Genomic DNA, 12,327 nt, shown 5'->3' on the forward strand with positions numbered 1-12,327 from the left:
CTAGAGTCATATTCAGGATGTAGGAAGATCGCAGGATCGAATTGCACGATAATTTTCCAATGAAGGATATTTTTGATATTTTTATTAAAATTTTATATCTTTTAGGTAGATATGATATGTTGCTAGATTTCAATCTTATCTTATGAGTTTGATCAAATTAAAGAGTTTAATTCGATCGCTAATTAAAAAGAGTTCTAATTACTGAAATCAGGATAGCTCGATTGGATCTAGATCAATTAGATTAAATTCTAATCAAATTAAATCGACTTGCACTTGAGCTAACTACTGGCTAGATGTAGAACCCAATGGGTCACACACAAAGAGAATTGATTAGGGGTCTAATTAGATTAGATCATGTTTGTAAAATAGACATGCTAGCACATGTTGCAAAAACTAGCTCCCTATTTCGAATCAAATTCGAAATTGATTCCAGATTGGGCTAATTAAAGTTAAATTAATTCAAACTAATTTTAGGTTTGAGTTAGATTAGCCTTGGCTACATGTACCAAAAATTTGGAGCCAGAAAATCAAGTCCCCACACATCATGAATTTTTCTTGTGTGTGGGTGCAGTCTTTGTGCGCAGAAATAGGTTTCACATCCCATGAGATGGGATGCCTCTTTCTCAAGCTTATCCAATGTTCCATGATGAAATAAATTATTTTATAATTTTTGACTTAATTTTGAGTGCAAAAATTTTTTTTGAAGTTAAAACACCTTCTAGTCTAATCGTGAAAATTGGTTGAATTTGGAAATCCTGCCAATCTGATCCATGCGCCTGACCAAGAGTCCAACTTGTGAAGGACTCTAACCCAATTGTCATGCCACTTCTTTATCTAAGATTTTTTTCATGCCATTCTAATGTTAGTGCTTTCATTTTTTGTATTGGATGGATAAAATTACACTGATGGGTGGTAGAGAAAAATTATGCCATGGGAAGCTACACGACGCATCGAAGAATCATCGAGAAAAATATTCTGAAGAGTCCTTCTGCACGAAGCATCTCTTGGATTTTTTTCGATGATTTCCATGTGTCAAAATCTTTTAGATGGATGTGAAAATTTATCAGGAGGTGTGAGATTTTTTGATGGATGCGAGATGGCACGTGGAGGGGGCACGAATAATTCTCGAAGGCAACCCATCGCTAAGTATTTAAAGGGGGTGCGTCGGGGGGTTTGATTCATTCAGATTTTTAATTTCTCCTTTTTTTCTAACATCCTCTCCCTATTATACAATTAGTCTCTTTCTTCTCTTGTTAGGATAAATCTAAAAATAGTAAGGATAAGTTCTATTTTAGGACAAGAGTCTAGGAAGAGAATTAAGGAAGACAAGGAGAGAAGAAAGGTAGGGATAGGAAGGTTAGGAGAAGAGGAAGAGGGTCTTGAGGTTCTGGTGCCCAAAAAAATTCTCAAAGTAAGAATTTTAGAGGAGAAATCATCTCCAAGAGTTGGTGTCTTGATCATAGCCCTGTGTGGATCACCGTTGGAGGGTGAATACTTGGGCATCTGGTGGAGGTTCTACTGAAATTTGGATTAAGCACTGCAAATATTCTTCTATAACTTGAATTTAATTTTAAATTTATGTTATATATGATTGTTAATCATCAAGAAGATTTTGGTTTAAAAGTTTAATATTTAAATTTTTTTAATTTAAATTTTTGAAATCTATTATGCTTCCACTGTGCATGTCCACCATTAAACCCTACAACAAGTACTTGATTGTGCCCAGAAATCTTTCGATTCTAATTTAGAAATTCTGATAGTCCGACACCAAAGCACAGTGAGTTGCTTGCAAGTCATCGTAGTGATCTTAGGTCGGAGGGACACTTATACCTATATCCCTTCGGTGTGACTCTTGATAGCTGAGTGCTCCGGAGTTGTTCATGTTCAGTGAAATATACTCCTACATTTCACCTGCATGCCATACCAGCATCTTCACGTGCCTTGATTAAGAGGACAATCAATCTATATGGTACATAATGACCTACACTTAATATGTCTATCGTCCTGATAATAGCATATCATTTGGTCGCGAACTCATTTAGGGACTAAACGATAAATCCTCCTTTATCGATTTAAAATAGTCCTAAAGACTTTCATTATAACACAGAAGTTCGATATAGAAGATGTACAAGCTTATGATAAAAATTATTAAATACATATTTTATTAATTAATTCATATATAATTACATCAAATAGCACAACCGTCAACAGGCTGACGAATGGCTTTGAGATATATTTTCCAACAACTCCTACTTGTACTAAAGCCAATTAGTACAGTATTGTATATCTATCTTCATTTTATGATCTTCGAACTCCTTCACCGTAAGGGCTTTAGTTAATGGGTTTGTCAGATTCTTCTTTCCATTGATCTTTTGAAGGTCGACGTCATCTTGATCTATGATTTTTCGAATCATGTGGTAGCGACGCAGAATGTGCTTGGTCCACTGATGTGACTTCGGTTCCTTTGCTTGAGCAATGGTGCCAGTGCTGTTACAGTACAACAGGATGGAGCCATCAAGAGAGGGTGCCACTCCGAGCTCGTTGATAAATTTTCGTAACCACACAGCTTTCTTCGCAGTATCGGATGCTGCGATATATTCTACCTCGCAAGTAGAGTCGGCCATAGTGTGCTGCTTAGAACTCTTCCAACAGATTGCTCCACCATTTGAGGTATAAATATATCCCGACACGCTCTTGCTGTTGTCATGATCCAACTGAAAATTGAATTCTGTAAACTTCATAAGTCGGATTCTCCATAGATAAGCCACTAATCCTTAGTATTTCTCAAATACTTAAGGATGGTCTTTACGACCTTCTAGTAGTTCTCACCTAGATCGGACTGGTATCTACTCACTACCCCTAGTGAGTATGCAATGTCCGATCGCGTACATATCATGACGTACATAATAGATCCCACTGTTGAAGCATATAGAACTCTACTCATACGCTCTCTCTCTTGAGGAGTTATCAGACAATCACTCTTTGAGAGAGAAATTTCTTGGCCTATCAGAAGATAGTTTTTCTTAAAATTTTTCATACTGAATCTTTTCAGCACAGTATCAATGTATGTTGACTGAGATAATCCAAGCAATCTTTTAGATCTATCTCTATAAATCTTCATCCCAAGGATGAAGAATGCTTCTCCCAAGTCCTTCATGAAAAATTGTGATGACAATCAAACTTTTATATCTTGTAATGCAGGGATGTCATTCTCGATTAAGAGAATATCATCCACATACAAAATAAGAAATACTATTATCGAGTTATTAACTCATTTGTATATGCAGGGTTTCTCTCCATTCTTAATGAAGCCATACGTTCTGATCACTTTATCAAAATACATGTTCCAACTCTGAGATGCCTGCTTAAGTCTATAAATGGACCTCTAAAATTTGCACATCTTTGACTCATCTGTGGATATGAAACCTTCAGATTGTATCGTATACACCTCTTCTTCCAGCTCTCCATTTAGGAAGGCTATTTTTACATTCATTTGTCAGATTTTATAGTCCAGATGTACTGCCATCGCAAGCATGATCCGAATGGACTTGAGCATTGTCATAAGAGAAAATATCTTATCATAGTCAATACCATAATGCTGATGATAATCCTTGGCAACCAGACAGGCTTTATAGATTTCTACCTTTTCATCTGCACCCCTCTTCCTTTTGAAGACCCACTTACATCCTATGGGTTTTATCCCTTCAGGTGGATCAACCAATATCCATACATTGTTGACTTTCATGGACTTCATTTCGAATTTTATGGCTTCCAGCCACTTATCAGAGTCAGACCTCTGCATCACATCCATTTAGGTGATCAGATCCTTATTGTTCTCATCAAGTTTAACTGGATCACTGTCCTGGATAAAAAAATTATAGTATCTATTCGGTTGATGTGGTACTCTACCAGATCTTCTTAAAGATGTTTCTACAATAGGTTCCAGATTTGATCTAATCAAGTCCAACTCTATAGGTTTATTAGATTGTGTTAGTTCTTCTATCGATCGAACTTCATCAAGTTCAATCTTTGAGGTATTAGTTTCTTCCCCAAGGAACTCTTTTTCTAGAAAAACTATCCTATTGCTGACAAACACCTTCTATTCATTAGTAAGGTAGAAGTAATACCCCTTGGTCTCTTTTGGGTATCCTATCAATAGACACTTGTCAAACCTAGGTCCAAGCTTGTCAGTTTTCAGATGTTTGACATAAGTCGGACATCTCCAAACCCTAAGATGAGAGAGTGCTGGCTTACATCCTGTCCACATCTCATGTGGTGTTTTACTTATAGATTTACTCAAAACTTTATTTAAAATATAACAAGCTAAATTGAGTGTATATCTCCAAAAAGAGTTCGACAGACTTGCAAAGCCCATCATGGACCGAATCATGTTTAACAGGGTTCGATTTCTCCTTTCTGATACACCATTATGCTGTGGTGTTCCAGGAGGGGCTATTATGAGAGAATCTCATTCTCTTCTAACTATGTCAGAAACTCACGAGAGAGGTATTCTCCTCCTTGGTCAGATCAAAGAATTTTAATATTCTTTCCAGTTTATTTTTTTACTTCATTACGAAATCGTTTGAATATTTTAAATGATTCTGACTTATGTGTCATTAAGTAGATGTGCCCATACCTCGATAGGTCATCTGTAAAAATAATGAAATAATAATATCCACTTTTGGCACTAGTGTTATCGGCCCACATACATCAGTATGTATCAGACTTAGAACTTCATTAGCTTGCTCACTTTTTTTAGTAAAAGGTGATTTGGTCATTTTTTCAAGAAGATAGGACTCACAGGTTAGAACTGATTCACAATCACTGACTTCGAAGATTCTCTCTTGTATTAACCTATTTATTCTATTTTTGTTAACATGACCTAACCTACAATGCCAAAGATAGATATCAGAGACATCACTAATTCTAAGATATTTGTTGGACATGTACATTATACTAACATGTTGTGACAATATGTAAATACCATTGTTCAGCTGTCCATTCATCACATTAACATCATTCATAATGATATTAAAATTATTTTCTTTTTTAAAATTTTATAACCGTACATGACCAAGAGGCCTAAAGAAATAATATTCAATAAAAAAGAAGGACAAAAGTGACATTCACTAAGAATAATTATATTCGACTTGAATACAAACTTAATAATTCCTAATGCTAGAACTAAAATTGATCTTCCATCTCCAACATTGAGGAATCTTTCGCCTTCTTCAAATCTCTTACTGACCTGCAGACTCTGCAACGAATTACAAATATTAAAAAGACTTCTGATATCTAATACCCAGGTAGTAGAATCATAAATTGAGAAATTACAAGGTGTTATCATATATTTACTTTGTCCAGTAATAACTTGCTTCTTTCTCGACCTGTTTGGATCTAAGGAGGTAATGTACTGAGGATAATTCCTCTTCGAGTGCCCCTTCTTCTTGCAATAGAAGCATTCCGTCTGACTCTGATCGGACTTGAGTTTCTTGGTCTGACTGGGTTTGGGTGCCCCAGCACTTTGCATCTTTTTTTTGTTCTTTTTATTTTTTTTCTTTCTTAAAGGGTTGACATCTAGAAGAAGATCCTCCCACTACATGTTGGGAATAGTGTCCCAAAGTCAATCGTCAGTCTGTTGATGGTTGTGCTCATTTCTGTATATGTACATGAATTATGAAATAATAAAAATTATTTTGATATTTTTCATCACAAAATGTTTCATCTTCTAATGAACTCCTATGTTGTGGTGAAGTCCTTAGGACTATTTAGACTCGACAAAGAAGGATTTATCGTTTAGTCCTTAAATCTGTTCGTGACCAAATGATACGTTGCTACCAAGGATGATAATATTTATCAAGCATAGGTCGTTGTGTGCCATATAGGATGGTTGTCCTCTTAACCAAAGAGTGTGTAGACACTGGTATGGCATACAGGTGAGATGTAAGGGTACATCTGCATTGAACGTGACCAACTCTGGAGCTATTTCTACTGTCAAGATTTGCTTCGATGGAATATGGGTATAAATATCCTTCCGACCTGAGACCGCCACGGTGACTTGCAAGCAACTCACTATACTTAGGCACTGGACTACCTAAATTTTTAATTCAGTGACGGAAGGCTGCTAGGTGTAGTCAAGTACTTGACTTGTCGGTGCGTGTGTCAAGATGGGATTGACCACTCTAATTTAGGAGCTACGTACAGTCATATTTCAATTTAGCAAAACCTTGACCAAGGTAGTCCTAGTGAGGAGTCACAGGACTGTTTTGAGTTGAGCACGATTCGGATTATATGATCAGGGTTGACAGTTTAGCCCTGAGTCATCCTAAACACAGGGGTCAAAAGGATGAATTATATAGTAACCATATTCACATAGGTTCTGAGTGTTGCGATTGCGACTATTCGACCTATCTAGATATCGGGTACCATTGTTAGATGGTCACTTCGATTAGTACAGGAATTGGTTCCTGTGCTACCGGCTGAGGTTCGAACCTGCAGGGTCACACACATTAGAGGTTCCTATCTGATCTGATAGCTGGTGAAGAGTCTTTCATGTCTGAGATTCTATGATCGAGAATCAGGATTCTCTGATCATGGATTCCACATATTTTGGGTACCGGGGTCAAGAGTCCCACTAGTTTAGGACTCTTCAATCAGGGTTACATATCGATGAATTCTGTGCCCGATTATCCATTGAATTTGGACTCAATATTTTTGAGAGGTTTAATTAGTGATTTGATCATTAATTAACTTAATTTGATTGAGTAATTATTTTTGGATCAAGTCCAATTGAATTGGATTCAATTGGGTTTGACCCGATTAGGTTAAGAGTTGACCTAATCGTCGAGATGGTTTGGTCCCTGATATGATCAGAGATTGGGCTTAATCAATTTCTGATTTGATTAAAATTTTATTGAGCCTAATTAAGCCTAATTAAGTTGGGTTTAAATTAGTCTAATTGGATCTAACTTATTTGGTTCAATTAGGTTGGTTTAAATAATGAAACCACCTTGACCCATTCTCCCTGTACCACCTCACTTCCACTGCGCCCATTTGAATTCACGAGAAGGAAGTTCTCATGAATTTTTCCTCATGCAAAGCCCTCCTCACGCTCTACTTTAATGCACCAAATGAGTGGATAAGGATGATTGGTTGGCCATTCAAATTCAAAATAAAGTTTGAATTTGAATGAGCAACCAATCTTAGCGCCTTGACCTTATCCTCTTTTAACATCCCATTTATTACATGAAAAAATATTTCTCATGAAATCACTCACGCACAAATTAAGCCATGCCCTCCTCTTCTCATGCCTTTAGTGGATAGGAATAAATTGGTTTCCATTTGAATTCAAAATTTGATTTGAATTCAAATGTGTAATTACTCATCTTTATCCTCTCACGTGGATAAGATGTTTGACATTGTTTTAAAAGGAGGAGTAGAGTGGGGCATGTGCAAGAAAAATTTTGGAGAAAAAAAGTGTGCCAGGTGAAGGTCTATATTCTTCCGAGAGGAAAAGAAAGAAAAGAAAGAAAAAGTGTGCGCAGGGTTTCAGTGAGTTCTTCAGGATTTCAGCCTGAAGTTTGGAAAGTGAGAAGAGTGTCCGAAGAATTGGCAGATATCGATCGAAGGAGTTCGATCAGCATCGACCATCGAAAGGACTCTACAATGAGCTAGCACTCGTGAGGAGTCGATCAGATCGGGAGCTTCGTGTGGATGATCCGTAGAGGCCAGGCACACTGTGTGGCTGCATCGCGATGATCAGACCTTCCAACGGTGATCAGATTGTGGTGATCTACTACCCGCACAAAGATATTGTGTTTTGAACACATTACAGTAAAATATTTATTATTCAAATTCAAATTTAAAATTTAAATATATGCATGCTATATATCATATTTAGATCCTAGTGTAGAGTAAATTTATGTTAATTAATTAGATTAATTAATATTTTTCTACTGTAAAATCATAATTTTGAAAAAGTTTTAAAATTATCATTTTACCCCTACACTCAATTTCGCTTCAAATGATATTAGAGCAAGGTTCTAAGATATGATATATATATTTGCATGCGTAGATTAAGTTGTAATCTAAAAGTTTAAATTTGAAATTTAAAATTTAAAATTTAAAATTTGAATATTGAAAGTTGTTCAAAATTCAAAATTCAAAATTTAAAATTCAAAATTTGAAATTTGAATTTTGAAATTTGAAATTCAAAATTCAAAAATTTGAAATTTAAAATTTAAAATTTAAAATTTAAAATTTAAAATTTGGTAGGAATTTCAAATTTGAAATTTAAAATTTAAAATTTGAAATTTAAAATTCAAAATTTGAAATTCAAAATTTTGAAATTTGAAATTTGAAATTTGTTTGAAATTTGAAATTCAAAATTTAAAATTTAAAATTTGAAATTTAAATTTTGAAATTGGTATATTTAGATATACTTGATCCAAGTAGCAAGTAATCAAATTGGGTTGGTTGCCATGGCCATCCGATCATAGGAGAAAAGTAGGGTTTAAAGGCCCTTTCCTTCCATTCGATGAGGTCTCCTATGATGGTTGAGATGCTGCTGCAATTATATCCCATGCAGATAAAGCAGCGAAAGAAATTAATTATATAGGTTCAATTGTAAAATTTATCATGAATGTGTTAGATTAGATCTAAAGAAATATTCATGATTTATTTTGATTGAGTTATTTTCTGTTATGTAATTAGCAATAGGATTGCTATTTATGAAATATGCTGATCTATTTGTGAAATGAGTCAACATATTTAGTGAACAGAAAATAAAACCTTTCAAATTTAAAAATTATTTTCGAAATGTCAAACCCTGACCCATCAGTCCAAATACTTAATTAAAAGAATTAAGTGTTGTCTAGTAGGTCTAAAATTATGAATTAAGACCTAAGACAATTGCATAAACTTGTGGGTCAATGGGTCAGATGCATTAGGTCCATAATTGGGTTAGACCTAAGGTTAGCTTAAAGAAATGGACTAAATTAGAGTAATTGGTCAAATCTAATCAAAAGTTGAATTAGATTAGGTTAAGGATACTCTAGACTCAACTCCAATAGTTATAGTTGAATGGGTCCATGTCTTTAACTAGACCAAGATGGACTTAATTTATGGCTATGCGGTGAAACCCAATTTACTAAGTTGATCAAATTAAAACTAATAAACCGATTGGTGTCTAAGGTAAGTTTGGCAGTTTGACCAGTGGTTTTTAAGCGGGAGCTACTCACAGTGATTCGATCTCTGACGAGTTAATGGCATATCCCCACCACTGATCTCACTTACCTGGCCAACTTGGTGAATTAGGTTTTGATTAGATCACTTGGTGATTAGGGCTCACCCATGTCATTAGATAAATCAGTTTGATTGATTTAGGTGCTCCTAATGCTGGCTTAATTAAATCTTTTTTTTAATCTGACTTGGTGAAGTTAGTGAGAGGATTGAATTGATTGATAATTTATCTTCTCATCTATTCTTTAATAAAATTCTCAAAAATTATTAGGTCCTAAAAATGATTAAGTTATATTGATAACTAAGTCATAGCCTCCCATTAAGTGAGTGATAATGAGTCCATTAGTTTAATAATCATTGGAGGCCCAAAGGCCTGGTGCTTATTGACTAATAGAATTATCATTCATAATATGATAATTTGGTTTGAGTCTTTCTGATGGTGGTCAGGTTGGTCGGCCAAAGTCGGGCCTGATCATTTATTGGTCTGATTCACCAAATCAAATCATGTTAATGGTTGGACCTAACTAGATCTTTTCAGTGGAGGCCAAAGCCTACTGATTAGGTTCTGGGGCAAAATCAATTATTAGAAGTTGTTTAGAGAAACAACTGGTTATGAACCTACCCATAGATACACATGGGTTGACCAACCAAAGTTGGGCTCGTGTGTAGTCTATGTGGATTCTAGTACCCACTAAGAAATTAAAGTAATTCCTCGAATTGGAGGTTGAGGCTACCAGTTCATAAAAATACTGGGAGAAACTTTAGACTAAAGTTCAAGTCTTTAGTATTAATAATTTATGTACTAATATAGGTCTGATTTTCCTTTATGCAGCTATGGCCACTACCCTTTCGCTTCGGTCATTATTAGATAATGACAAGCTCATGGGACTTAGTTTCAATAGCTGGTATCGAAATTAAAAATCATCCTTGAGCATGAGCGGATCCTTTATGTAGTAACGGATCCGACACCTGAGGAGCAAGCCCCGAATGCTAGCGGGGTGGTCCGAGATACTTACCAGAAGTGGCTCAACGACCGCACCACCGTTTGGTGCATTATGCTGGCGGCAATGAATGATGAGTTCAGTCGCAGGTTCGAGAACGCCCAGCCACAGGAGATGCTTCAAATGTTGAACGACTCTTTTGGCATGCCTGACGACGTTGAAAGGCACAAAACTAGTTGTGCTATTTTCAATGCTCGGATGAGGGATGGAACCTCAGTCACTGATCATGTACTGTACATGATCGAAATGATTGAGCACCTAAGTAAACTTGATTTTCCTCTGCATGAGCAGTTCGGTAAGGATGCGATCCTTAATTCTCTGCCCAAGTCCTTCCTTCCCTTCCTTACTCATTTTCGAATGACAAAGCCTGTAGTGAACTATCACGGCTTGTTGGGGTTGCTGCAGAACTTTGACAAGGTTCACCAGCTCCATAAGGAGTTGGTGAATGTTGTGGGAGGGTCTTCTTCTGGTCGTCGACCCTTTAAGAAAGGGAAGAAGAACAAGAAGAAGAAGAATAAGAAGGTGCAGCTGCATGCTGGGATTCTGCACAGGGTCAGACCAAGAAGCGCAAGCCCGACCAGAGCCAGGCGGAGTGCTTCTTTTGTAAGAAGCAGGGGCACTGGAAGAGGAACTATCCTTTATACATTGCCTCTCCAGATCCGAACAGACCGAAGAAGAAGCAAGGTACTTATATGATAACACCTTGCAACTTTTCCATTTGTGATACTACTGCCTGGGTATTGGATACCGAAAGTCTTATCATATTTACAATTCGATGCAGGGTCTGCAGGTCAGTAGGAGATTTGATGAAGGCGAGAGGTTTCTGAATGTTGGAGATGGAAGCAAAGTTCCAGTTCTAGCATTAGGAATCATGAACCTGGTAATCAATTCTCGAAATATAATTCTGAGTGAATGTCACTATTGTCCAAGCCTTTTATTAAATATTATTTCTGTAGGCCTTTTGGCCATGTACGATTATCAATTTTTAATAAAAGAAAATATTTGCAATATCATTTTGAATGGTGTTACAATGTTTGTTGGACAACTTAATAATGGAATTTACTTTCTATCACAACGTGTTAATGTGGTTCAAACATCCAGTAAATGCCCTAGAATAGATAATGTATCAGAAGTCTACCTTTGGCACTGTAGGCTAGGTCATATTAATAAGAACAGGATAAACAGGTTGACTCAAGAAGGAATTCTTGAAGTAGGTGATTGTGAATCACTTCTAACCTGTGAGTCCTATCTTCTTGGTAAAATGACCAAGTCACCTTTTACTGAAAAAGGTGAGTGAGCCAGTGAACTCTTGGCCCTGGTACATTCTGATGTATGTGGACCCATGAGCTCAAGTGCAAGAGGTGGATATTTCTACTTCATAACCTTCACAGACGACCTATTGAGGTATGGGTATGTCTATTTAATGAAGCATAAGCCAGAGTCGTTTGAAATGTTCAAACTATTGAGGTAGAAAAACAAACTGGAAAGTGTATTAAAACTCTTCGATTTGATCGAGGAGGTGAATACCTTTCCAATGATTTTCTGACATATCTTGGGGAGAATGAGATTCTCTCTCAATGGACTCCTCCTGGAACACCACAGCATAATGGTGTATCTGAAAGGAGGAATCGGACCTTGTTGGACATGGTTCAATCCATGATGGGGTTTGCTGATCTGTTGATCTCCCTTTGGGGATATGCGCTCGAATCGGCTTGTTACCTTCTAAATATAGTTCCGAGTAAGTCTGTAACCAAAACGCCATATGAGATATGGATAGGACGTAAGCCAGTACTCTCACACCTTAGGGTTTGGGGGTGTCCGGCTTATGTTAAACGTTTAATTACGGACAAGCTAGGACCTAGGTCTGACAAGTGTAATTTTATAGGATACCCAAAAGAGACCAAAGGGTATTATTTCTACCTGGCTGATGAGCAAAAGGTGTTTGTCAGCCTTAAGGCAATCTTTTTGGAAAAAGAGTTCCTTGGTGAAGGGACTGTTGCCTCTAAGGTCGAACTTGACGAAGTTCGACAGATGAAAAAACTGACACAGGTTGCTGAACCTGAACCGGATTTGATTAGATCAGATC

Source organism: Elaeis guineensis, chromosome 6 (genome assembly GCF_000442705.2).
Source record: "Elaeis guineensis isolate ETL-2024a chromosome 6, EG11, whole genome shotgun sequence".
Classification (NCBI taxonomy): Eukaryota; Viridiplantae; Streptophyta; class Magnoliopsida; order Arecales; family Arecaceae; genus Elaeis; species Elaeis guineensis.